This window comes from Grampus griseus (genome assembly GCF_964374135.1).
Source record: "Grampus griseus genome assembly, chromosome: 19".
NCBI lineage: Eukaryota > Metazoa > Chordata > Mammalia > Artiodactyla > Delphinidae > Grampus > Grampus griseus.
The window spans coordinates 37694540-37719062 of NC_139013.1; the positions used below are offsets into that span (position 1 = coordinate 37694540).

The 24523-nt window shown below is 46.6% G+C and overlaps 1 protein-coding gene and 1 pseudogene across 2 annotated transcripts in view; both read right to left on the reverse strand.

The window, feature by feature from the left end:
* Positions 1–14420, reverse strand: part of CDH11 (cadherin 11) — a 144981-nt gene extending 130561 nt beyond the window's left edge. Inside the window, exon 1 of the mRNA XM_082676114.1 lies at positions 14265–14420. The gene's annotated coding sequence lies outside the window, so the exon portion shown is untranslated. The remainder of the gene's footprint in view (positions 1–14264) is intronic.
* Positions 14421–15236: 816 nt separating this feature from the next.
* On the reverse strand, positions 15237–24289 carry LOC309837352 (large ribosomal subunit protein mL37-like; annotated as a pseudogene). Its single transcript has 3 exons — positions 23447–24289; positions 15908–16128; positions 15237–15510 (listed from the first exon to the last, which is right to left on the reverse strand). The product of its transcript is annotated as a large ribosomal subunit protein mL37-like (transcript).
* Between the last annotated feature and the right edge of the window lie 234 nt (positions 24290–24523).

A 24523-nucleotide genomic window follows, 5' to 3' on the forward strand; every position in this document is an offset into this window, starting at 1 on the left:
GTCCTAGCTTGGAGTGTCAAATCTTCATGTCCTCTTCAAATCCAGTGTAGATATTTTTTTCTCTCTCAGAAACCTGGGTCCTTATTAATATGCATCAGAGCGGCTGCAGTGTGACTCTCCCACCTTTGCTGCAGAAGGAGAGAGTGCCCACTGAAGGACAAAGAGTGGGTTTACATGTCTTCTCTCAACATCCCCTAGAAACACATTTTGAACCCTGGGTGCCAAATAAATGTTCTTCTGTGACACTGTTGACGGCATCTTCCCTTCACCTATGCCAGGGCTGGACAGGAACCAAAATATCAAGAGAGAACATGGATCATGGAATCACAACTTCTATTCTGCCTAACACATCTTTTAAAATAGTTAAGTCGTATGAGCACATGACAGAAAACAATATTTGGTGTCATCTATAAATCATCGCAGGTAGGGAGAAAGCCAAGAATCCGGCAATTTGGGATGCATTAGAAGAGTCACAGGAAAAGCTTTCTGGTTCTTTCAGGTCCTGGGTTCAAATCCTTTGCAACTGTCTATCAGTGTGGTATTGGGGTTTATTGGGAAGATGCAAAGAGATAATCTCTGGAAGGCTCAGTAGCAGGCACTCAGTAAGCGCTTGGCAAAATACCCATTCCCATTCCTTATTGACAATCAGTAGCAAGTCTCATGAACCTATCCTGGAAGCCTCTTGAGTCTGTCTTTCTGTAACAGAGCAGTGAAGAACATAAATTCTCTCTGTTCAAATCCCTGATTGTCCACTTACCAGAGACATAACACTGGGGAAAGTTGTTTAACTACCCTGAGTCTTGGTTTCCATGTTTTATAAATGGGGATAATTATAGCTTCCACCTCGTTAAGGTTGTAGTGAGGATGGATTGACATAATTTATGGAAAGTGCTGAGCACAGTGTGTGCACATAGTAAATGCTCAGTACACATCAGTGATTGTAATAATGTTGCCCTCTACTCCCGGCTTCCTGTCAGTTTCCCTGTTTAGAGTCTCTGCCCCTTTGTCAGTTCTTCTCAATGCCGGTCCAGAAATCATTTAATAAAGCATTGAACACATCACTCCCCTGCTCTAAACTCGCAAAGGCTCCCTAGAACCTGGGGAATGAAGTCCAAAGCCCTAAATTTGACATGCAGCATACTTCACAAGGAGTCCCAAACTCACCACCCTGCATGCCTCCTCTGCCCACTATCACCAGCAGGCAAAACAAAGCTGTGCATTTACATCCTGGCGTTTTTGTCTGCATGGCTCCTTCTCCAGAATGCTGAGATGTGACGGTCAGAAGGCACCATGCCAAGTGATTTGTGGAAGAAGATTTGAGAGCCAGACCATTTTAGAGCTGGAAAGGACCCAAAAGGCCACTTTACAGATGAGGAAACTGAGGTTAATTGGCTTGCCCAAGGCCACACAGCTATTTATCAGAACACCAGGGTTTCACTAGGCTGGTCTGCCTAGAAGGAGGAAACCACAGGGCAGCCTATTAGGGAAAATCTGTCAGCAATTGGCTGCAAACTTGCTGACAGGTTATCTTTCTCCATTCATGGGAAATGAGACAGAAGAAAAGCACCCAATGAGAAAAGAACATGAGACATGCCTCTGTGTAAGTGAAAACCGGGTCCCTCTCTGGCTTGCAATGTGGGGCACGGCAGGAGGGGGTTCATGGCGAGAGCAGCTGAAATGATTCCGCAGGATCTATCCCTCACTTCAGAGACATATCCTCTCAGGCTGCATTAGTCTCCTGACTAATGCTCCCAAACGCACTGTGGAGGTTTGCTGAAGTTGAAGATTCTCTGTAAGGTTTGCAGGAGGAACAGTGATGAATAAAACACAGGAATCGCCAATGCATTACTTTGAAGGCGAGTGTGCCCAGTTCTAACTGCTAAATTGCGATTTTTACTCTAAGATAATAATACTAATATGATGCTTCGTTTACATAGTGCTTCTTAAGTTCCCTAGAATAATAATAAAAATGAAAACTACCCCTTACACTACAGGTGTGTCCATATATGAAGTATACGGTGGAGTGAGGCAGTTCAAGAGCAGCTCCCTTCGCTATTGGGATATCTTAGGGGAAAGTGTTGTGAATTGGAGTTGTTTGCATGAAGTACGCCGGATTTTCAATTTGGATTTGGAATCTAAACACAGTTTTGCTGCTATTGTCAATGAACTATTTTATAAAACCTTTAAATATGTTGTTAAATATTTAAAACCTTTAAATATGCATGCTTTAAAAAGTTAGACAATGGAAAGATAACTATCGATGTAGCTGCCCGAACAGCCTCGCCTATGTTTAGTTGGTCGTTCTTGGTCTATGATCTGGATTTGTGTCCACGGTGGTCTGTCAGGGAGTGCCACACAGAAGCTGAAATGCACGGCTCCAAGACTTCTGTGCAGCTTGGTGACAGCTGGCTCAGGCCTGGGCAAGGGGTGCCGTCAGCCACAACGTCAGAACCGTTCAATGGCTTAACTCCCTGGCCCAGCAGACGGGCTAGCAAGTCTCAGAAGCTTTGAAACTCTGAGCTTCCCTGAAAGCTCCACTCTCTGGAAGGATGACGCTGATTCCTTTCAGCAGTTGGTTAGGCTGTCCTGGGATGATCAGGGACCAGCTGCAGAGGAAGCTTTCCTCTGTCTTTCCTTGCTGCCCTAATCTGCCCTAATTTAAGCACTGACAACTTCCACCTGATCTTCCAATCCTTGGGCCAACAAAGAGGCCAGCACGCTGGGAGGGTGTGGGAGCTGTCCCCTCCAGAAGCTGGGATGTGGTGAGGTCACTTGCCCATTCTTATGGGGGCATCCTTTGTGCTCGTATCAATGCCTAGAGAGCTCCTATGTATTCCATCCTGCCTTCTCCAAGATTTTGGCTCTGAATTCAGAATACTCCTTTCTATCTGGCTGCCCTTAGATTAGGAATACAATTTGGACTCTTGTCCCTGAATCTGGCCTTAGTTTTCTCTGGATAATATTTTTGGAAATTTTGCATTGGTTCCAGAGCCAGCATCCATGGGCCACTTTACCATACAATCTGCCCTGTTCTTTCCAAGAGACCATTTGCCATTCAGATGCCTAGCAGTTATGCTCTCCACCATGGCTGCCTATGGAAATCCTACTTCATCCTCTGAGCTCCTGAGCCTATCACTAGGCTTCTGCTTAGGTCCTGACCTCCTGCCCAATTCTTGCTCAACCCAAACTGGACCATTCAATGTTTAATAAGGGCTTTCTCTGCTCTATCCTCACACCTTAACATCTAACTGTCTATCAACATTCTATTAAGCATTTGAGAGGAACTCAAAAGCCAGATACCCCACTCAGTATTGCAGGGGATAAGTTTTCTTACAACAGTCTTGCAAGGATATGCAGGGAAATGAAGCCTTTTGGGTTTCTTAGTTCAAAGCAACAGATACAGACTCTGGGTAACACAGTGCTTGCAGGAAGACTAGAGAAGCAGGGTCAGAAAATGGTCAGGAATGTAGGAGCCTGGGCAGTCAGAACCAGAGACCAGATCCTGCCACAGAACCAGGTGGGTGAGGGCACTGTGGCTGTCCCCGCTGAACACGGGTAGCGATAGCTTGCTCCACCACCCTGGTTACCCTTGGAAATTGGATGATACAGCAGTCACTGCCACAATGACCAGAGGGAGTTCTTCATGACCAGTGATTGTGTGTGCGTGTGTGTGCACATGTGTGCACGTGCTCACGTGCACAAGCGTAAGTGTAAGATACTGAATCCAAATTTAAAGCACACTGGGAAGTTGAATCAGCATTTTAGCTTCCAGGAGAGCTAGGGAAGCAACTCTGTGGCCCTTCAAGGCTGTGGAGTAGAAGGAGGGCTTTCTTTCTGAAGAGTCTTATTGTGGGTTAGTCTCCAAACACAGGAAGGGGGTTTGGGTGCCATGCAGTCAAACAAACAAACAAGCAAACAAAATGGCAATTATGCATTACAAGAAATGAGTAACATGAAGAATATTGTATTTCAGGGTGGAATCACTCAAAAGGAGTGTCTTCTGTAGTTTAACAAGATTCTGTCCCTGCTTCTATTCTGTTTCTTTTTATTGTTGTGTTGTGTTTTGTTTCTAATAAGAAAGGTAGGTGTCTGAGTAAACCAACCTATTGCATGGGGCTAGGAGGGATGACAGATATTCTGGACAAGAGACTAAAGGTTTAAATTTAAAAAACATTTTGGAAGGCTGGATCAATGGACCCAGACTATAGATATGAAGTATAACAGAGATAATAATAACAGCAACCTCATTCCATGCACTCTTTAAACACTTTTTTATATATTAATGTCGTTTAATATCAGAACCATCCTATAAGGTAGATATCATTAACCCAGTGTTACAGTTGAGGACATTGAGAAATAGATATAGTGACTTGCACAGCTGGGAAGCGGCAAGCTTTGAAGCAAGGCAGCCTGACTCCCTAGCACTGCTGAAGGTGCCTTATCATGTCTTATGTGCACAGGGACAGGTGGGGAAATGTGACTTAACAGCAGCACATAAGGAAAAACAAATAAACAAATAAACTGTGGAGCATAAGTCCTCTGGGTGATGTGGCTGGCAATAAAAGCTAATGTAATGTAGCCTCGGGATGCAATAAAAGAAGTGTGTAGAAGGGAGTTGATAGTCTAGAGTCTAGCTGCCTCTAGATTTCTGTCTTCAGTCCTTCCCTCCGAGGAGGGCTGGAGCAAAAATGAATGGGGTGTTCATTCTAGAGATGTTAAGACCAGGGAGAAGGCATCCTGGAAGACAACTTAGATCCTGAATAACTGCAATGGGGAGGAAGAATTATATCTATTCTGCATGACATCAAAGGCTTGTACCAAAGAATGCAACCTCTGGGGAAACAGAGTTTGGCTCAACCTAAGGAAGTATTTCTAAAAGTGAAAGCTCCTAATGTCTCAGTGGTTTGCATCCAGGGGTAATGAGCTCCATATGACTAATGATGCTCCAGCCATCACCACATGGTAGCCAGGAATGGCGTAACGTGTTGGTCTGGGTGGCCTCTAGGGTCCCCTCCTACCATGCAGGAGTGCAATGCTGTTTTTCCTTCCCCAGACCGTCCTTGGTCATTAAACTGCATGTGGCTTGTCCTCACTGTGGCCCTCTTTGTTTATACTTCCTTTGCAGCATGGACAGTATGAGGCCTTGAGATGTTACAGACAGACCTAGTGTGTTCTGCACCATTGATATTGTCAGCTCTCTGAGGGAAGGCCCTGTGATTTGACCACTTCATTGTGCCCAGCCCAGGCCTTTCAATAAAGTATGGGACAAAGAAATGAGTTTGAGATGGAGTTCAAACCAAACCCTGCCAGAGGGCCCTGTGAAAGCTTAGGGGTGGCAAGGTGAGGATGCCATTCCTACTCTGTTATCTCTGGAAACTTGGAATGGAGGTATTAGTGGTAGATGTATTTCAGATAGGACAGAGCTGAAGGGTGAAGTCAAATGGTACATATTGCAAAATATTATCAAATGGCACTGCATTGGCTGACCATGACTTCCAAATAGTAGATTCATGCAAAGCCCCATATATAGATGTTACGATTTAACTGCCAAATGATGTTACAGGGTGAATACATATATATATATACACACATCTATATACTTGAACCAATGATCTGTTTAAATAAGAATCAGACCACAGGTATATAGACTCTAAAGAAAAAATAAAAAGGCTTCTGCTTTCAGATAGTGGTAAAAGATCCGGTTAAGAGCCAAGACCCCCCACTCCCCAGTTCTTGCTCCCCTCTGCTCCTAAATCACCCAGTGACCTCAGGCAAGCCATGGCTCTTCTCTGGGTCCCTGGACCCTCATCGCTAAAAGAAGATCGACTGGAATAGCTGATAGTTCAGTTAATGGCTTCAAACATCTGATTCCTGAGAGTTCTACTTGGTAAAGTGGGATGTCCAGTCCTTGTTACAGGTAGTAGGAGGTCCAATCACCGTATGGTGGTTAGACTGCAATAGAGACTCTGATGTAAGATGTCACATGTTAATGGGGACATTGACAAAATGGAGTGGAAGTAGAAGGGAGAGATGAGGACGGTGAGAGGTCTGTAAACTGTATCTCGCCAGATTAGCTGAAGCACTGAATGGCAGAGCACACGGACATAGGGGTTAAGTTCGGTGTCAGATGCCCGAGTCTGAATCCCAGCTTTGCCAGTTTCCAGCTGTGGAACACTGGGAATGTCTGGGTTTTTTCCTCTGTAAGGAGCTAGCAATCATTTTACCAGCTCGTAGGGTCACTGTGGATAAGTCTCATGTTATAGAATGTTCTTAGCACAGTGCCCGAAACTAGCTAAGTGCTCAATAAATACTTTTTATTGGATTTTAACTGTCATTGGATGCCATTTTCAAATATTTGTAGGGCTGTCAGAGAAGGAAAGAGTGATGGCGAGCAGGGGCAAAGTGACTGCTGGGAGAAAGTTACAGCAGAGGGGTATTTTAGCTCCTCATATGAGGGGGCATTCTAATGAGCAGAGGTAATGAATCACCTCTCATGTCATGGGTTTCCAGAGAGGTCACTAGCGTGCTGTCATCAGGACACTGAAGCAGCCGCAGGGTGAGTGGCAAGCAGAAAACCTGCTGAGAGGGAGAGTTAGACCATAAGATCTCAGAGGCTCCTTTTACGGTCAAGATTTGGGATCCTGTAGGGGCACAGGGTCAAGCCGTCAGCTCAGCTCTCTGTCCAGCTGCTCTTCTCCAGGAAGCTGAGGAGGCCCAGGGTTGCCACACATGTCACACAGAGCAGAACGCTGCTGGGCATGTGGAGTCAGACAGGCTCGGACACCCAGCTTTCCTTCCTTCAGCCTGGTGAGCTTGGACAAGTGTCTGGAATCCTCCTGGGGGTCATTTTCCCCGCTTGTAAAATGGAGCTGACAGTACCCTCCTCATGGGGTGACGGCATAGAATTAAGGAGGTAGTGGGTGCAGCACCTTTCACAGAGTAGCATCTCATAAAGTTGGCTCTCTCCCCTGCCCTTTTCCCAGCAAACACAGGCAGAGCCTTCCTTTCATTGCACCCTGCACTCAGGAGCAAATGCACAGGGCCTGGGGTAGGAACAGATGACACAAGGAGGCCACAGATGGGACACAGCAGGACAATCTGGAAGAACCAGGAGCCTTGGAAAGCCCAGCCTGACTGTGATACTGGGTGTGAAAACAGAGCACCATCAACAGCTGCGTGGGGGTGACGGTTCCTGCTATTTTTAACGTGATGCCAAATCCCTGGGCTTCTGCTTGGGCCCGAGGAAGACGGCAGACAGGGCAAGAGCTTCTTCAAGCTGCAGTCTTTCCACAAGTCAGACCGTCACTGCTCACCCTCCTGAAAACCCCAAACTACATTTACCTGAAAAACAAACAGGCATATTCTGGAAATGGCGACAATTTATCAAGAGACTAATTATCATTTAAGCTAGTCTGGAATAGTAATGCGTCCCTTTTAAAGGGAAGCAGCCCTTGTGAGGAATAACTCAACATCACATGCTTAGCAAGCTTTCCCAGTAAGATATTACTTCAGGGCAGCTTTTCCACAGCAACCCATATGTAAAAACAAGCGGGGAGAAAATGCAAAGGTAGGAAGGAGGCAGGCACTTTTCAAAAGCGATACTTCTCTCTAAAATCTCAACTGCCTCTTGAACATTTTAAATGCAAAAGGGATGGGTCACTTAAACTTATGAAATGATTTTTTTAAAAAGGCAGGTACTAATAAACAATTCGTCACTAATTCGGAGAGGCCTCAAGCCAAAGGGAAAGTTTAGTGAAGGACTTTGGCCTAAAAATTGTGAGGAAGAACTTCTACCTGCCACCATTAGTCTATAAAAGTGAAGCTCAGGTCTCCTTCTGAGAGGACAACAAGGCCTGAGCAGTCACTGCGTGCCTGTTGTGAACCAGGCGTTGAACCCAATCCTTATGTTACCTTACAACGGTCCTAGGATGTGGGTATTGTGAGGGGCTCCATTTTCACAGGTGAGGTAGCCGAGTCTTACAGAAGTAAGGTAGCTCATTTTTGGTTAGTACTTTGTAAGCAGTGGAGCTGGAATTGAGAAGAATCAAACTGCTGGGCAGGGTTGGAACTAGGGTGTCAGGTGGAGCTCTGTCCTTGGGCACAGAATATAAGGGGATGCCAAAAAACTCAGTAATCAAGATAAATAATATTTTAAGGAAATATTTAAAAAATCAAGATCACTAGAAGAAATCCACAATGAGCAAAATATCAACATTTTCAATAAAGACAGGATTGGGACTTCCCTGGCGGTCCAGTGGTTAAGACTCCACGCTTCCACTGCAGGGGGTGCGGGTTTGATCCCTGGTCGGGGAACTAAGATCCTGCATGCCGTGTGGTGTGGCCAATAAATAAATAAATACAGACAGGATCTAACTCTGCACTTGTATGTCTTAGCCTCACTCTCCTCACCCTGATCTTGGCCCTGCCGCTTGGCAATACTGCCTCTAAGTCTGAATAGGTGGTCCAGGCCTGGGGGATGATGGTAACAGGCCGGAGTGTTCAGGATGTGATCAGCAGTAACACATAACGCAGAGATCATGGTGGGGGTGAATGTACCATAATCAGAGGTTATGTCTATCCCTGCCTTCATCCATGCTTGTTCTTACTGAGAATAGAACAGCATCCATGGCAGGGATGCTGCTCTAAATTCTCACTGTTTGATCTCACTGGTGGAGCCTAACAATGGCTGAAAAGAGATCTCTGTGTGTCTTAAACTAAATTCAGGTAGGGGCCTCCACTGCTATGGTTGCTATGTTAGGTGATCATCATGGTGGCGATTTTCTTCAAGAAAAGTGAACGTGGAGAAGTAATCTTAATTTGTGAAGTCATGCCAGTGCAGAGGACCGTGTCAGGAGGATTTCCAGAAAATAAGGAGGTTCATGGAGTAAATGAAGGTTTTTCTTCAACTGGAATAACCAGAAAACTTCGAGAAAAAGGCAGTGCTTATTCACAACATCCTTTGATGAGTACTCAGTGCCAGGCGGCAATAGAATAAGGCTCTGGCCACTGTTTACTGTGGCCTGTAAGGCTGTGTATGCCAGCTTTCTGGATTCAGCACCTCACATGGTCTAAATGAGTAGAAAGAGAGAGGAAAGGGGAGAGAGACACCAGTCCTTGGCCTGCCATGAGAAACAGCATCATTAGTCTCTCCCACACTCTTTTTTTTTCCCCCTCCTCTTTCTTCCTTTCCTCTCTTCTTCTCTCTCAGACTCCCATCTCATTTAACATCCTGTGTACTAGGTTCTCTGCCTGAGCAGAAACCCTGACCACAGAGACTCGAGAACAATGCTTTATCTCTATAAGCATCTTGGAACTCTGTGACTGTCTGACGGCTAATTAAACCAAATAACAGTGAAATTTTCCCTCCAGTTCTAATGAGCGTGCATTATTCACAAGCACTTACAATTTAAAAGTGGCTTCGTTTTAAAAGTTAAATAAACTGTCCCGCGGTAAGTGAGCTTCGGTTTACAAAACACTTTGTCTTACTTTCCACTGAGTTACTTAATACTCCCTCCCATAATCCATTTGCATTGATCCCTCCTTCATCAACTGCCCATGCATTCCAACACACTGAGAGCTGCAAAGAACTCCACTGCTGATTCACCAGGGAGGCAACTGGACTCAGTTTTAAAAAAAAAGATACAAATAAGAATCTACTTAAGACAGTACTTATTTTTTTAAAGAGAGCTTTCCTCTTAATTATAATATAGCATTAGTTTTTTGTTTCATTCTTCTGAATTTCCTAATGACACTATCAAACAGTAACAAATATAAATTTGTGCAGCCTGGAATACACAATTTAATCATAAGCAGTAATTTCCATATCACTGAGGAGGAAAAAAAAGTCAAATGATTAAACTCCAGGGCATGAGGACCAATCTTGAATTAAATTTTACACTCTGCTAAAGTTAGGTTTTGTACAGCAATATCAAGAATGGTTTAAAGGTAGTAGTAAAACATTTACTGTTTTATTAAAGCTCCAGGCCCCAAAGTGTTTACCAAAGATCAAAGTGCTATTCTTTTTTGCAAATTAAAAATGTCTTGCAGACGTCTTCAAAAACCTCTTGAAAGAACAGGCAATGATATCACAGCAATCTCACTAATATTTTTCTTCTTTATTCATTCTCTTCCCCTCAGAGTCTGAAATGATGCTTTTTTGCAGGGAAGAAAAAAAAAAAAGAAAATCCTCCCAGATCACTGACTCAGTGAGAACTGACCTTGTTTCTCATACAGCCCAGCCCCCATCCATCTCCTGCTCAGACATCTCAAGATTCAGATATTGCAACTTTCTAGTAAGCTCCAAGGTGGGAAGAGAGTGAAGGTAAGGGGATCCACCGACTAGAAAGATGTTAATCCTGACAAACTGCTCAAGCGGTAGCCTGAACCACAGCTAGATTGAATTCGGTCTCTCCTGAGAGGTCCAGACAAGGCTGCTGGTAACAAAACCGCTTTTCATGGTGCCCTCAAAAGAAGATGGGCCTCACGCACAAAGTTGGAGAAGGGTGCCATTGCCCTCTAGTGGCCAAAAGTGCAATCTTCCGCGAAGGAGCCCATTTCCAGAGATGCACAAGGCTCTCAATGTCAGTGTAAAATTATAGCAGAAAGATGTTTAATTATCCTCCTCGAGTGTCTTCTTTAGTCCTTCTTTGCCCATAGAGGAGGCTGTGGATGGCTATCATAGTAATCCTGATGGAAAAGCTCATTCCTACTGGTGCACCAGAATTTGTCCAACTTTCTCCAGCTTTATTTTTTTTTTTTAGCAGACCTGTTGATGTTTTTCCCCTAGTCCCTTAAATAACACACACGCACATATCTATAAATAGAGAGACAGAGAGAGACCAAAGATATTTACATATTTCAGGGGTAATAACTTTGGACTGGAAAGGCTGACAACTACGATGTTTTGGTAAATCTAGAACAGGGGTTCTTGACAAATCAGGTAACTTTTTATGGAACAAGGACCAATTGCATAAGAGGGAAAAACATCCCAAACACATTCCAATCCCTTAAACCACTGGCTGGTGAATTTACACAATGCTGAGATTTTCTAGGGAAAATAAAAACTTTGGAATTTATAGTTATTCTGCAAATTTGACACTTCAAGAAAAAAAGATTTGCTACCTACTTTCAAACTCTATAGACCACTGTCTTATCATTACTATTTAATGATAAGGTATTCTTATGATCAAAGTGAAAAAAATCAATATTGAAAATAAACTTAAACGAAATGATCATATTTTTGGAACATCTGCCTACATAAATGTGTAGAAAATGAAGGCAGACTAAAATCAGATTTGCAGATATTTAGATGGTTCTGAAAATAGCTTTGAATATCACAGATCAAAGTTTACATGAACTGTCAACTTCATAAGTCACAGACATTCACAGGCAAGGTTCTGGGACACACTATGCTTATGGGACTGTAGCTCTGGCATTGTAAATCAAGCCTTGAGGTCAAAGTCATGGCGTTTCCCATATGAGGGTCCCCAAACCAGAATCTTTACAAAGCAGCCATGTAATTCTATTCAAAGTGGAAGAAAAACCATGAATTATGAAGACAAGTGCATTAAAGGACCATGAAATTGATCTGTATTCCCCCAAATCACAGCATGGCTCTCCAACCCTGCCCCTCCTCTTCACACGAATAAACAAACACACATACACAACCACAGCCAACACTGCAAAGAGGAAACATGAGTTCTGGGTCGTAAAAAAACAGATGTAACTTTTTAAAAAATTCTCAAATTAACAAAAAATTGCATCTTAATTGAAAACAGAATTTAGGTTTCTAGTAATTTTACTGTCTGGTGTTTCGATAAGAATGCTGAACATAATGAAAGTTCTGAAGTGCTATCAAGATGGTCCAGTGCTTCAATTAGAGCTATTTCAAAAGCCTATTTTTCTAGTAAGCAATAAGCTCAGTTTGAGCAAATCTACGTGTCTGGGCCTCAACAGATTATCGTATCTCAGTCCGTTCAGTGCGGCTCTTCATTTTCCCTCCCCCAGGGGTGGGGAGGGTTATTTATTTATTTCTTTTCTGACAATGTAATAAAATGACCAGCTTATACAGACTCTGAAATAACAAGGAAAATAATGGTAATAATAATTATTAATAATAAAGTGCAGCTGCAAGACATTTTAAATGTATTAATTTGCAGTGTTTCAGAAGCAAGATGTAAAGATAATTCTCACTCAAGCAAAGTTTCCTGGCCTCTCAGATGCCTTTTCCTGGTCTGTACTTGAAAACTACTCACATTCCTTTGTACTAGGCAGGATTTCAGTCTTGCACAGAGGTTTGAATTCCAAGGCCCACTGGCCAACTCTAAAACTTTGAATTAGAGCTCATGATTAAGGAACTTTAGTGACCAGGAGCTTCAGGGTCCCTCTGGCATTGGCCCCAACCCTCTGTCTCTTTGTTTTGCAACTTTTATTCCTTTCTTCTACTGGAAGAAGACCAGGCTCCCTGCAGCTGGGGTTGGGCAGTGATTACTTCTGGGTTCTGATGGCTGTATCTCTGTATTTGTAGGGAAAATAATTCCAGGATTAATGAAATGAAGGTCAGCCTCTTCTCTTCTCTCTCATGGTATTAGGCTCTAGCTCTCAGAGCCCAGCGTGGCAAATGTGCTCATGCGATGCTGGCAGATCCTCGCTCCTGAGAACACTTCTACACCTCGGTCCCCGGGAAATCCAGACACCCCGCAAAACCATCGATGTTTGCTGTAAGCCCAAGTGATAAATCGATCCATCCTCTCACCAGATTAGTTATCGTGTCTTCCCTGTGATTAAATCGAAAACTTACTCTGCCTCGCATGAAACTGATAGGAATGATAGGAAGAGGAAAACCAGGAAAGATTGCAGAGCCATCCGAAAACGATTTCTTTAGAGGGAAACGGGAGGGAAGACTTTATAGGCAGATGTATACCTACATGCAGCAGGATTTTAGAAACAACCTTCCACCCCACCCCTTAGGGATGACCCGTCGTCATGCAGGGATGGCATTATTAAATAATTAAAAGATGCAATTTCTTAATAGCAGTGCTTTGGCCCGTGAAATTCCTGCTGCATTATCAGCAAAAGCAACAGGGCTTTCTTTTTCTAGCATTTCGAAACCTTTCACCCGGGAAAAGGAGGCGTGTGGACACAATCGCCCCCGAGCCCCCCCCCCTCCGCCCAGAAAGCAAGGAGCAAGGCCTTGGCAAGAAAGGGATGAAGAAGAGCGACCCGTGGGCCTCCCTGACCCCAATTTCTCTGGGGACTCTTTTCTTCACAGCACCAGGCAGGCCTCCTACAGCTGTACCCGGGTGTAGGGGGAGAAGGGTGCTCTCCTCGCCGGACCCCACGTTCTGCGGGGTTCTCCAAGCTCCTCACCTCCGGCTCCCGTTCCGGGGCAAACATGAGGGAGGGAGGCCGTGCGTGCGGAGCTGGAGAGGCTCGGCGCGTTCCGGGAGGAGGCGCAGGCTGCGGGGAAGGCTCGCTTCGCAAAGTTAACGTTGACCCCGGCAAGCTCCGCCAAGCCCCAGCCAGAGCCGAGCCCGAGTCTGAGCCGCTTACGGGTCACCCCTTGAGCTGGCGGGTGCTGACAAACGGCCCCCCGAGCCCCCGAAGAGACTTCGGCTTGAGGGCTGGCGCGCGCATCGCAGTCGGCAGCCCCAGCCGCAGTCAGTGGACCCAAACCCACGCTATAAAAGTGCCGGGGGAATCGCCGACCCGAGCTGGGTTCCTTCGGTTTTCCGGGGTTTCCCCGGCGGTCTCGATGGAGGAATTGAGTCTCCGGGAGCACTCGGCGGGGATGGGGAGGAAGGGGTAGGGATCCTGCAGAGCGCGGTCATGTCGTCGCTTTCGCAGAGAGTCGCAGCGCGGGCGGGCGGGCACCGCGCCGGGGGCGACTTTCCCCGGAGACCTGACCGGGGGCAGTCGGCGTGTCCGGAGCGCAGCTCTGCAGCCTCTAGTTCCAGCCGGGTGCAAAGCCCCTGTCTCGCGGCCTCGGCGCAGACCCCATAAAAGGCCGGAGCTGGGGGAGAGGCTGGAGCGCACATCTGGCGCCTCTGCCCCCTAAGCTGCCCGCGTCCACAGCTGGCTCCCTTCTTCCTTTTCGATTTTTAAACAAATCTTACCTCCGCCCTCCCCCCGGTTCTGCTTTGCATTAGTGAAACCGTCTCGAGTCAGTTCTCCCCCGTCCCCAAACATTCTCATCCAGAGACACCCCCACCCCACCCGAAGAAGCTCCATCCAGGCGAGAGGAAGGCACTGGCGGCGCGCCTCACCTGGGGCCCTGGAGGGTGGGCACGAGGTGCGGGCCGTCGGTATCTGGCGCAGGGCGAGCGCAGCGGTGTCAGCCCCGGCCCTAGTCCGGGTCCCATTCACAAGTCGGCGGCGGCTGCGAGCGGCCCCCGCGGCATCTGCTCGCGACGCTCCCCTCGTCTGGCGGCGGCCGCGGAATGAGCCGCCGAGCGCGCTGGTGGCAGGAATGAGAAACCGGGGGGAGGTGGCGGGCGGGGTGGGGGGGCGGAGGAGGAGGGAGGCCGCCGCTGGGAGGGAAGGAAAGGGCGGGGGGTGGAGAGGAGCGGAGGCCGCTAGTCGCGGCGAGCTGGGCCTCGCAGAGGCTGCGGGGGCCGGCCCGTCCGCGTCCCTCCCCCCAGGGGCCCCCGGGATGTCAGCCCCCGGGATTCGTGGCCGCCCCCTTCCCGCCTTGGGTCGCCGCACTCCGGCTCCCCTGGGGCTCAGACGGAGTCCGGAGCGACTGAAGTTGGGCTCCAGGGACGCACAGCCAATCAGGGAGGGCGGCACAGGGATACTGGGGAGGGCTCCGGGGCCCCTCTTTCCTCCTTCGCCCAAATCCGCTCCAGCTGGTCAGGCTGGGCCCTTGGCCCAGGAGGCCTGGGTGGTGGGTAGGGGGAAAGCGTCGGCCAAGTGGGGGAGGCAATCCGGCATCGTGCTTCCTCACCCCATCGCCCCACGTTCCAAAGATCCCTCCACGTCAGTGGCTTCTGCCCTACTCCCTCTCCCCATGCCTAGCAAACTCTGCTTGGGGCGCGGGTGGTGAAACCTGGGGGAGGGAGACTTTGGACTTGGGAAGAACCACGTCTCTGTTCTCTCCCAGTTCTCCCTCCCCTCCCCCCATCCCCAAAGCCTAGTGTGGGGAAGGCGGGTGCCGGGATCGCTTAGCCAGGGTCGGCCCGGCCCCCGCGCCAGGCAGGTACAGTGGCCCCCGCCCGCACACAGCGTCACTTGTTGCCTCAGGCCCCCTCGCCGCACGCCCGCCCCGGCTCGGTGGAGAGTGCAGTTCTGCGGGAGACCGGGCCTGAGGGCGCAGTGCCTGCATCCTCCCTGGGTGGTCCCCGTAGCCCTCCAGGAGGACTCGTTGGAGGAGGGGGCCCCGGGCCTGCTTCCTGCCCTCGCGAGTCGCCGGGAGAAAAGGCTGGCGGGGCCTCGGCTTCGGAATCACGCCAGGGACTGGGCGGGGCGCTCGTGCTTCGGGAGTGGTGCTGGGACCCGCACACGCCGCCGTCCCTAGGGTGGAGGCGGACGTCTGTGACCTGGTGGGAACCCCTGGCCGGAACAAGTTCCTTTGGTGGGAGGCGGCGGACAAAGCAGAGACGGAGAGAAGATGAAGCAGCAAACGGATAATGGGGAAAAGGAATCCCAGGAGGGACGGGGATGAGGACGGAAAAGGAGTGATGGGCCCGCGAAGCAGGGGAAGGAGGAAGCGGAGGGAAAGCCGGGCGGGAGGGGCGGAGAGGAGTAGAGGAATTAACACTAATGAGGTCGAAGAATGAAGAGAAAGCCTCGGAGGGTGCGCGAAGGGGGAAGGGACTGTAGTAGTGGGAGGTGAGTGGGGGCGGCCAAAGCCGGCTCTCGGGCTCCTAGCCCTGTTCGCCTGAGTCCCAGCTACACTCAGAACCCTCACGTTTGCACGCGGCAAGGGACTGCGCTGGGCTGCGCGCGGGGGCGACGGGCGGGGCGGGGCCATCCGGCTACCACGCCCCCGCCCCTCCGTGCGCCCGCCGGCTTCTCGGCTACTCCGGGATCCCTGAGGCGTCGGCCGCCGCCCCAGCCGGCGTCCTGAGCCAAGCTGCCGCGTCCTTCGCCCTCCGTGTGGCCGTGGCCTTTAAACTGCCGTTTCCTCGGCTGGGGGCGGGGGCGGTGAGTTTCCCGCTGGGAGGTAAAGTGGGCCCCCTTTACCTCCCAAATGCCGCAAGGAGACAGGCCTCTGGGCGCTACATACCCCCCCACCCTCGCCCTACACGTGCCGGTGCGAGGCCCTCGCGAGGCCGAGGAGGCGGAGCGCTTTCCCCGAGAGCGCAGTGAGTGGGACGCGGTGCCTGTCTCTTCTCCCTCCACAGGTTGGTCCCTTCCACACTCTGCCTACTTCCTTTATCATCCTCTCTGGTCCTGTCTTTTCATCTGCCACTTCTGTCTGCTCTAAGCCGTAAAACTTTGTATGGGCTTAGTATGTCCTACGCCACCGCCCAGGTCCCCGCACTCTAAAGGGGCAGTACATGGTGATGGGGTGCTCTGACCTCAACGCTTCCACTTATAAATGAAGTTACAGAGGAGAGGAGGGAACAGGGCCCCACTCTCCCTCAGAGATACTCGGAGTTTGCCCTTGTCTACTAATGCTTGTCTGAATTTTCTCATGCTTTCCACGTAAGTGAAAGTGGAAACAGGAAGGGAACGGGAAGGCCTCATCAGTCTAATTGCAGGTATACAGTGATGTCGGGGATTGGTGATGGTTAGGACAGCGCTTGATCCGTGAGAAAAGTTTCATTAATTCCATTTTGGAGACAGGACCAAGGATGAGCCTTGTCACATTTGACCTGACATTATCCGGAATGTGTTCTTTGCTTTTTGGTTAAGAATTCGTTAAGTGACAGCAGTTGTTTGTTGGTGGTGGTCGGTTATTTTTAGACCATCCCTTCCGTTAATGATAGCGTCAGCGGATTTTCAAAAGTATGTTAAAAATTGCTTGGTAGGGCTTCCCTGGTGGCGCAGTGGTTGAGAGTCCCCTTGTCGATACAGGGGACATGGGTTCGTGCCCCGGTCCGGGAAGATCCCACATGCCGCGGAGCAACTGGGCCCGTGAGCCATGGCCGCTGAGCCTGCGCGTCCGGAGCCTGTGCTCCGTTGCGGGAGAGGCCACAACAGTGAGAGGCCCGCGTACCGCAAAAAAAAAAAAAAAAAAAAAAATTGCTTGGTAGATTTCTACTGACATTGCACACCTGAATCAGATGGAACCCAGTGTATAGCAGAAGTCAATATTCCTTTGTACAACCCAGCAGTTTTATTCGTGGGAGTCTACTTAGGACAGCTGGAAACTTACGTCCACACAGGCACATGTGCCTGAATGTGCATAGCAGCGTTAGTCATTATAGCCCCAAACTGGAAACAGTTAACATGTGCATCAACGGGTGAGTGGATAAACAAATGTGGTATATCCATATAATGGAATAGTATTCGGCATTAAAAAGAAAAGAAATACTGATGCATGTTACAGTATGAATGACCCTTAAAACATGCTAAAAGCCAGATATTTTCTGATTCCATTTATATAAAATATTCAAAAAAGGCAAATTTATAGAGACAGGAAACAGATCAGTGGTTGTCTTGGTATGAATAGGAATTAACGGCAAATGGGCATGAAGGAACTGTTGGGAGATGAAAATGTTCTAAAATTGGATAATGATGATGGTTGCACAAATCTATACATTTATTAAAATTCATTGAATTGTAACCAAAAAGAAAGGCAAAAATTTCTTTTACACCTTTATTCCCAGAGTATCTATGACCTACAGCTGAGCCCCACGGGAAAAACTTTTTGCAAGGCAGTTTTATAGAGAGATAAATGTTTAAACAAACAAGAGTTCTAGTTCTTATGGAAAGATAACCATACTTCTATTCAGCAAGTTCTATTTTGGCGATTGCTTTGGAGAGTCTTATAAGTGTTAAAGCAAGTTAATTCCCCCCTATCACTCTTCTAAGTGATTAATTCCTGGGAACTAGAGTTAGGCATTCCAGTTCGTGACATTTTAAACACACCTACACATAGACACAGTACAAAGTGCACATTTCCGAGGGGATTTTTGTATGACTATGTTAGGATCTGTCTTAGAAATCCATATCAAGCACTTGGGTGGAGTATTGTGTGATTACAGTTTGGATTAAAAAAGGAAAAGAGAAAAAAAAAAAAGAACCCACTGACAGTTTAAATTAAAAGATTCAGTTCATCCAGCAGCCAAAAGTTTGGGTGTTTATCTTAACTTGCCTCACCTTTCCTTCACCTTGTTCTTCAAGGGAGGAAGCCAGGGTTCAGGGTTGCTCTGGAGGCAGGATTGAACGGTCCCTTCTGCTTCCTGACTCTTTCAGTTCAGACAGAGATGAGGCTCAAATGGGCCTTTTCTTGTCTTTGTCCTTGTCAGCAAGAGGCTGGTAATTTCCTGTTGGTTCCTTCATCAAAGTTACCAGGCTCTCATCCCTTTGATGCCTCTGTCCTCAGACTCTGAAGATAGCCAGGCCCTGCTGAGTCAGTTCCTTGTTTTCACTTAGAAGCCCCAGGCTACCCCAGGCCTCCTCAAAGTTTCCTGCTCTAGAGGCATCCTTTGGTAAATGGTATAAAAAGTGAGGCAGGATCCAAATAGGGAGATGGTTTTATCACATTGCAGTAGACCCGCATCATGCCTTCCCCAGGCAGGGGGAGAACACTGAGAAAGATTGAACAGGTATGCCTGTTCTGAACCGGGCACTTCAGATAGAGATTCCCACAGCTGAGGCCACAGATAAGTGAGGAGACCACAGGCCTTTGATCTGAGTCTGATTCCTGGTTCTGCTGCTTACTAGCAAAGACTTTAATCTCTGTGAGATTCAGTTTCCAATTCTGTAAAATGGGGCTTGTTATCTGTGCCTAGATTGTTGCAGGGATTAAATGTGCCCACGTACCTAGAGCAGTAAGCACTGTGCTTAAAGCAGAGGCTCAATAAATGAAAGTTATTAATTACTGTTATTAATTGTGAGGTCTGATTATTGTCACACCTTAAATCACCTGAGCAAGAAAGGAGTCATGTTACAGTATGAATTATAATAATGATGGAGATTAATCTTATTATAAATGATATCAGTAATAAAACTTCTGGTCAAGAATATTTTAGCAGTTCAAAATTTACTGACACTGTAAGGCCTGTCATGGGTCATATAGAATTAGATGTGCCAGCCTTGGGGGCAGGGGCCCTGGGTTTCATGTCCTAGATCTGCAAATTCACTGAATCACCTTGGGGAAGTAATTTTCTTTCTGTGAGCCTCAGTTCCCGTGGCTGTAAATGAGAGCTTACTCAACATAAGTTCTGAGGAGGATACTTCCAGAGCTGAAATTCTGGAGTTTTTTAAGTCAGACTCTGTTAAATTGAAAACATCTCTTAGGTGCATTTCCTCTTTCCACCACTAGGAGCAGTCAGGCAATCATCTCAGGCTAAGACCTGACTCCAAGGATCCCCTCTCTCTCAAACATAACCCACTTTAACTCTTATCTGTAGTGTTTCTTTGTCTTTCCCTCTCACCTAGACTATAAGTTCCCCAAGGGCAGGGATGATACCTTTTTTGGTTTTTGTCTGTATCTCCAGCATTAGAAGTCCAATCAATATATTTGATTAACTGATAATGTTAATTAAGAAATATTTTTATTAACTTAAGGCCAGTATGTCAGTCAGCTATCACCACAGTAATACTAGGGTATGAATAACCGCGGTACTCAGTGACTTAAAATAAGAGTTATTTACTCTCATACATCTGTGGGTTGGCTGGGGCTGGGCTGGGGTAACTCCACTCAGCTTCCTGTATTTCTCATCCTCCTCCTTAGGGCTAGCTTGGGCATATTCTCATGGTGATGGCCACTGCACAAGATGCCAAGCAGAAATATGCACGGTGTCTTGAGGTGTAGGCTGAGAACTGGAAACTATCTTTTCGATCTCATTTTGTTGGCCAGAGCACACCATATGGCCAGATTGAAAGTTAAGGGGTGGAGAAATATAATCTGCTTTCTTAGTGGAAGAAGCTTCAGAAGTTGCATGGCAAAGAGTCTGAATACAGAGAAGTGTAAAGAGTTGGGGCCATTAATGCACTGCCCACAAGCAGAAACAGAGTTCCATCATGCCACCATTCTGGGTCATCTTGGCTTGTCAGGTCCCAGGGGTTATATCCTATAATCACGAATACAATATTCTAGAACATTAGAGGAGACAAGATCAGAAGGCGATTTCAGTGTCTTACCAAACTCTAACCATGTCCTTCCTTTACTTTGAAGTTCCAGTTGTAAAGGAAGAAAGCAAGCAGAAATAATAATGTAATAATGTTAATCACCAACTTATATATAAAACTAGAAATTCTCAAAACATTCCTTCAAAGTATGTATTATCCTTATTTTACAGATGAGAGAATTGAGACAAGGAAATTATATGCCGTGCTCAATATAAATACAACTGGTAAGTACTGGAACTGGAATTCCAGCCTATGTATGTTTGACTCACAAGTCATCCCACTAGCTTGCCCTTTCAGTGGAGAAGCTCATGCAACAGATTCTAGTCTTGATATGTTTGCGGGTGTGTGGGGAAGAGAGAGGAACTTTCCTCTACACCCAAGCCAGAGGGCATTTATCGGATCCCTAGGCACAGTGTCTGCAATATAGTAGGTACACAAAAAAGTTTTCATGGAAGGGTAAAAGATGAAAGGGTGAAAGGAGGTAAGGGAGAGAGGAAGGGGAAGTCAGCAGAAGTGGAGAAAGTAAGAGAGGAAGAAGGAGGATATAAGTGAAAAGATACAAGGATGTTGATCTATATGGAAAAACCATGCCTTTCCATGATGGGCAGAGATGTGTGGATTCTGAGGGTCACTCATCCCTTGCCCCTACTGCTGCTGAGAACAATTGCCTCACGCATGCCTCCATTCCACAGTGTAGATGCTACAACCTGAGCCAGCCCCTGACTATCTTGCTGATCTTCCAATCTCTCCCTTGATCACTCAAGCCACACTTATTTTCTTGTTGTTGTTCAAATGCACGTGTACTCCAGATTCAAGACATCTGCATTTGTTCTGCCCTCTGCCTGAAGCACCCTGCCCCTATTTCATGGTCTGCTCCCTCATTTTGCCTGTTTAATCAGGATTTACCTGGCTCTCTCACCAGCAGAATCACCCATTCGATGCTCGAATCCCCCGTAGTCTACCACTTTCTATCCCTTTAGTCTGCTTTCTTCTTGTTTATAACACATATGTACTTGACATATTACATATTCTAATTTACATGTTTTTATTGGTCATCTTGCTCCACCAGGCTATAACTTCAGGAGGGCAAAGTACATCATCTCTCTCATTCACTCCTGTGTCTTGAGCATCCAGTACTGTGCCAGGCATATGGTAAGCACTCAATAAATATTTGAAGAATGAATACATGAATAATATATGCATGAAAAATGCTAACTGAATGAATGAATCCCCAAACCAAGAGCAGATGAATCATGTGCTTGAATCTAAATGTGGTGCAAGTGTCCCTTGTTTACAAAGTGAATTCAATGATGCCAGTTATTCACACTACAAAATGATTCTGCATTTTGCCAAAGGTTTTATTGGAAAGCTAATTAAAATAGCTACCTTGTTTAGTGCTTTTAAAAATATAATCCAATTTACAAAGTGGTGGTGTGCAGACAGCTTTTCTAGAACATATGAATTTCTTAAAATGAATTACAGGTATGCATAATGACAGTTCTGATTCTGATTTCTAATTCTTGTTTGATGTATGGACGAAGAAATTGGCTTAATAGAATGCCTCACAGAGGGCTATTTCAATGTTTGTATGTGCATACATTTACGTTACTTTTTAAACTTGTGAATAGGTGCATTAAAATATGTTTGTGCTCCTGGAGAACCACTGGAAGTATTTTCAAGATTGGTACCGGCTTGCTTTGCAAATAGTCTACAATTTAGACTACAGGATTTGAGAGCTCTGTGTTCCAGTTTTCATGAATGTTGAAACATTGACTATCAGTGCTGAGAAGGGAAGGCAGAAATGATCCTTAGCTGATGGAGAAGGCTTAAAAAAAATCTTTCTTTAGTGTCCTCAGCTCAAGATAGATGAACTTACAGAGCATAGACTATTTCAGTGCTTTATCTAGTGGTTGTGTGTTTCCCTTTCCCTATTCAGTTGCCTTTTTGGTGGCTAAGAGATAATAGTGATGTCTCCATAGAGCAAAGGTAGGTCAAAATGGAATGCAGTATTTTACACAGGTGGCCCAAGAGCTTGCGTCTTGGAAACAATATTCCAGAAAAGTCTCTCTATTCTAATTGACAGTCACTTTAGTTCTGGGTCTTGAGCCATGATTGATTCCCCATTGCAAAGAGTATTGTTCTGGGCATGGGTAGAATTAAAGAATAACACTTTTAATAGCTCTTCATTGAATGCCTATTAAGTACTTTAATTTCAGTCTTTACAACTGTTCTACAGAGCAAGTATTCTTATGCCCATTTTATAGGGAAGAACAGGGAAGCTCAGAAAATTGGTCAGCTTACTCAAATAGTTTGCTAATAAATGAATAATTAAATGTGACTTAATTGCTTAGAGCCTACATGGGAATATAACTAGGAACTAATCTATATGGGAGAGGTGGTAAGGAGAGGTGAGTGGAGGTCTCCTTAAAGGTGTGAATCAAAGCTGAGAATTAAAAGATGCAGACGGGCTAGTTAGGGTAAGTGTAGGGAGAGAACATGAACATTCATGGAAGAAATAGACTACATAAGGGCATTGAGGCAAGATGGAATTTGGAACTTTTGAGGAGCTAAAAAATATCTCTAAGACTGATGCTTAATGAGCTTTGTGGAAATACAGAGACAGATAACACAGGGCTTTGTAGGACAAGGAAAGAATCGTGAATCATATCTTGAATGCAATGGGCAGTTGTTGAATTTTTTTTTTTTTTCTTAAGCAGAAGTGATCTGATTGTATTTGTTGACGAAGAGCATAGTGGCTTCAAGTGGATGAGAGAAAGAAGGGATGCATGGATCTTTTAAAATTAATGTTTTCGTTTTCTTTGGATATATACCCAGGAGTGGAATTGCTAGATCATATGGTAGTCCTACTTTTAATATTTTGAGGAACCTCCATGCAGTTTTCCATAGTGGCTGCACCAATTTACATTCCCACCAACAGTGCATAGGGGTTCCCTTTTCTCCACATCCTTGCTAATAACACTTACGTCTTATCTATTTGTTGATAGTCATTCTGACAGATGTGAGGTGATACCTCATTTGCATTTCCCTGTTGATTAGTCATGTTGAGGGTCTTTTCATGTGCACCCCAGTGTTCACAGCATTATTATTTACCATAGTCAAGGTATGGAAGCAACCTAAGTGTCCATCAACAGATGAATGAATAAAGAAGATGTGAGATACACACACACACACACACACACACAAAATGGAATCCTGTATCATCATTCACATCATAAACGTTGTATTCCTGAAGACCCACAGTGGGAGATATGGGAGAGAAGGTCTCAAGAACATGATTCTTAGTAGCTTCTACTTCCTCTTGGAAGGTGTTGGGGGGAGCAGAGGATCCTTGGCATTCAGTTGGGCTCCACTGGAACCATGGACCTGAGTAAGAGTAGACTCTCGATTCCAGGTGGTGGATAACGTGTTGTTTTGGGCACAGATCTGCCTGGCCAGAGAAGGATGCTTGAGAATCTGGGATTTACACAGCTGTATCAGACTGTGCACAATGACTGGGCAGGAGGTCTCTCTTTTGGGGATGTCTTCATTACAGTGCCAGAGACAAGCGTGAGAGATCACATATAGAAGACGTTCATCCTGGTTCTCTGTGGTTCCTTGGATTGTCAGCAAGGTTAAGCACTTTATCAGGAAGGCCTTCTGTTAACTTGGTCTTGGTAAGCCAGAGGCCCTGCTTTACACCCTCGAGGCGGCGGCAACGCTGGTGGAAGATGTAGCAGGCCTCGTCCCTGTACAGCAGGTGCTCGTGAAGCGGGGTCAAGCGGCGGAACTTCGTGTGCGTCCAGCCGAGGTCCCAGGGTGGGAAGACTCACTGCGCCAGACCAGGCATAAAGTGCATCTTCCCCGCGTAGGTGATGGGCTCCAGTCCAGGAATCTCGTACACCCTGTCCGGGGGAGGAGGCTCGGGCTTCCACGTGGAGCGCATGCCCCACTCTTACGCCCCACGTCTTGGGGCCCCGCAGCTCCCAAGACCGAGACGCCTGGGACGAGCAAGTGCCAGCCTTGCTGGCCCCGATGCCAACGCCATACCGATCCGATCTCTTCAAGACCTACACCAGGACGCCGCCATCTTCCCGCGCGCAAGGCGTGCTGGGAACCCAACCTGCAGTTTTATGAAATCATTTTGGGCACTAGGCTGCTCTCCTTTCCTGTGCCCGCAGATATCCTCCTGGGTCAGGAAGACAGTGTCACCTGATGTTTAATTAGTTAAAAAGAGAAATCCCTCAGCTCTGAGCAGACTCTGACTTTGGACAAATACCTT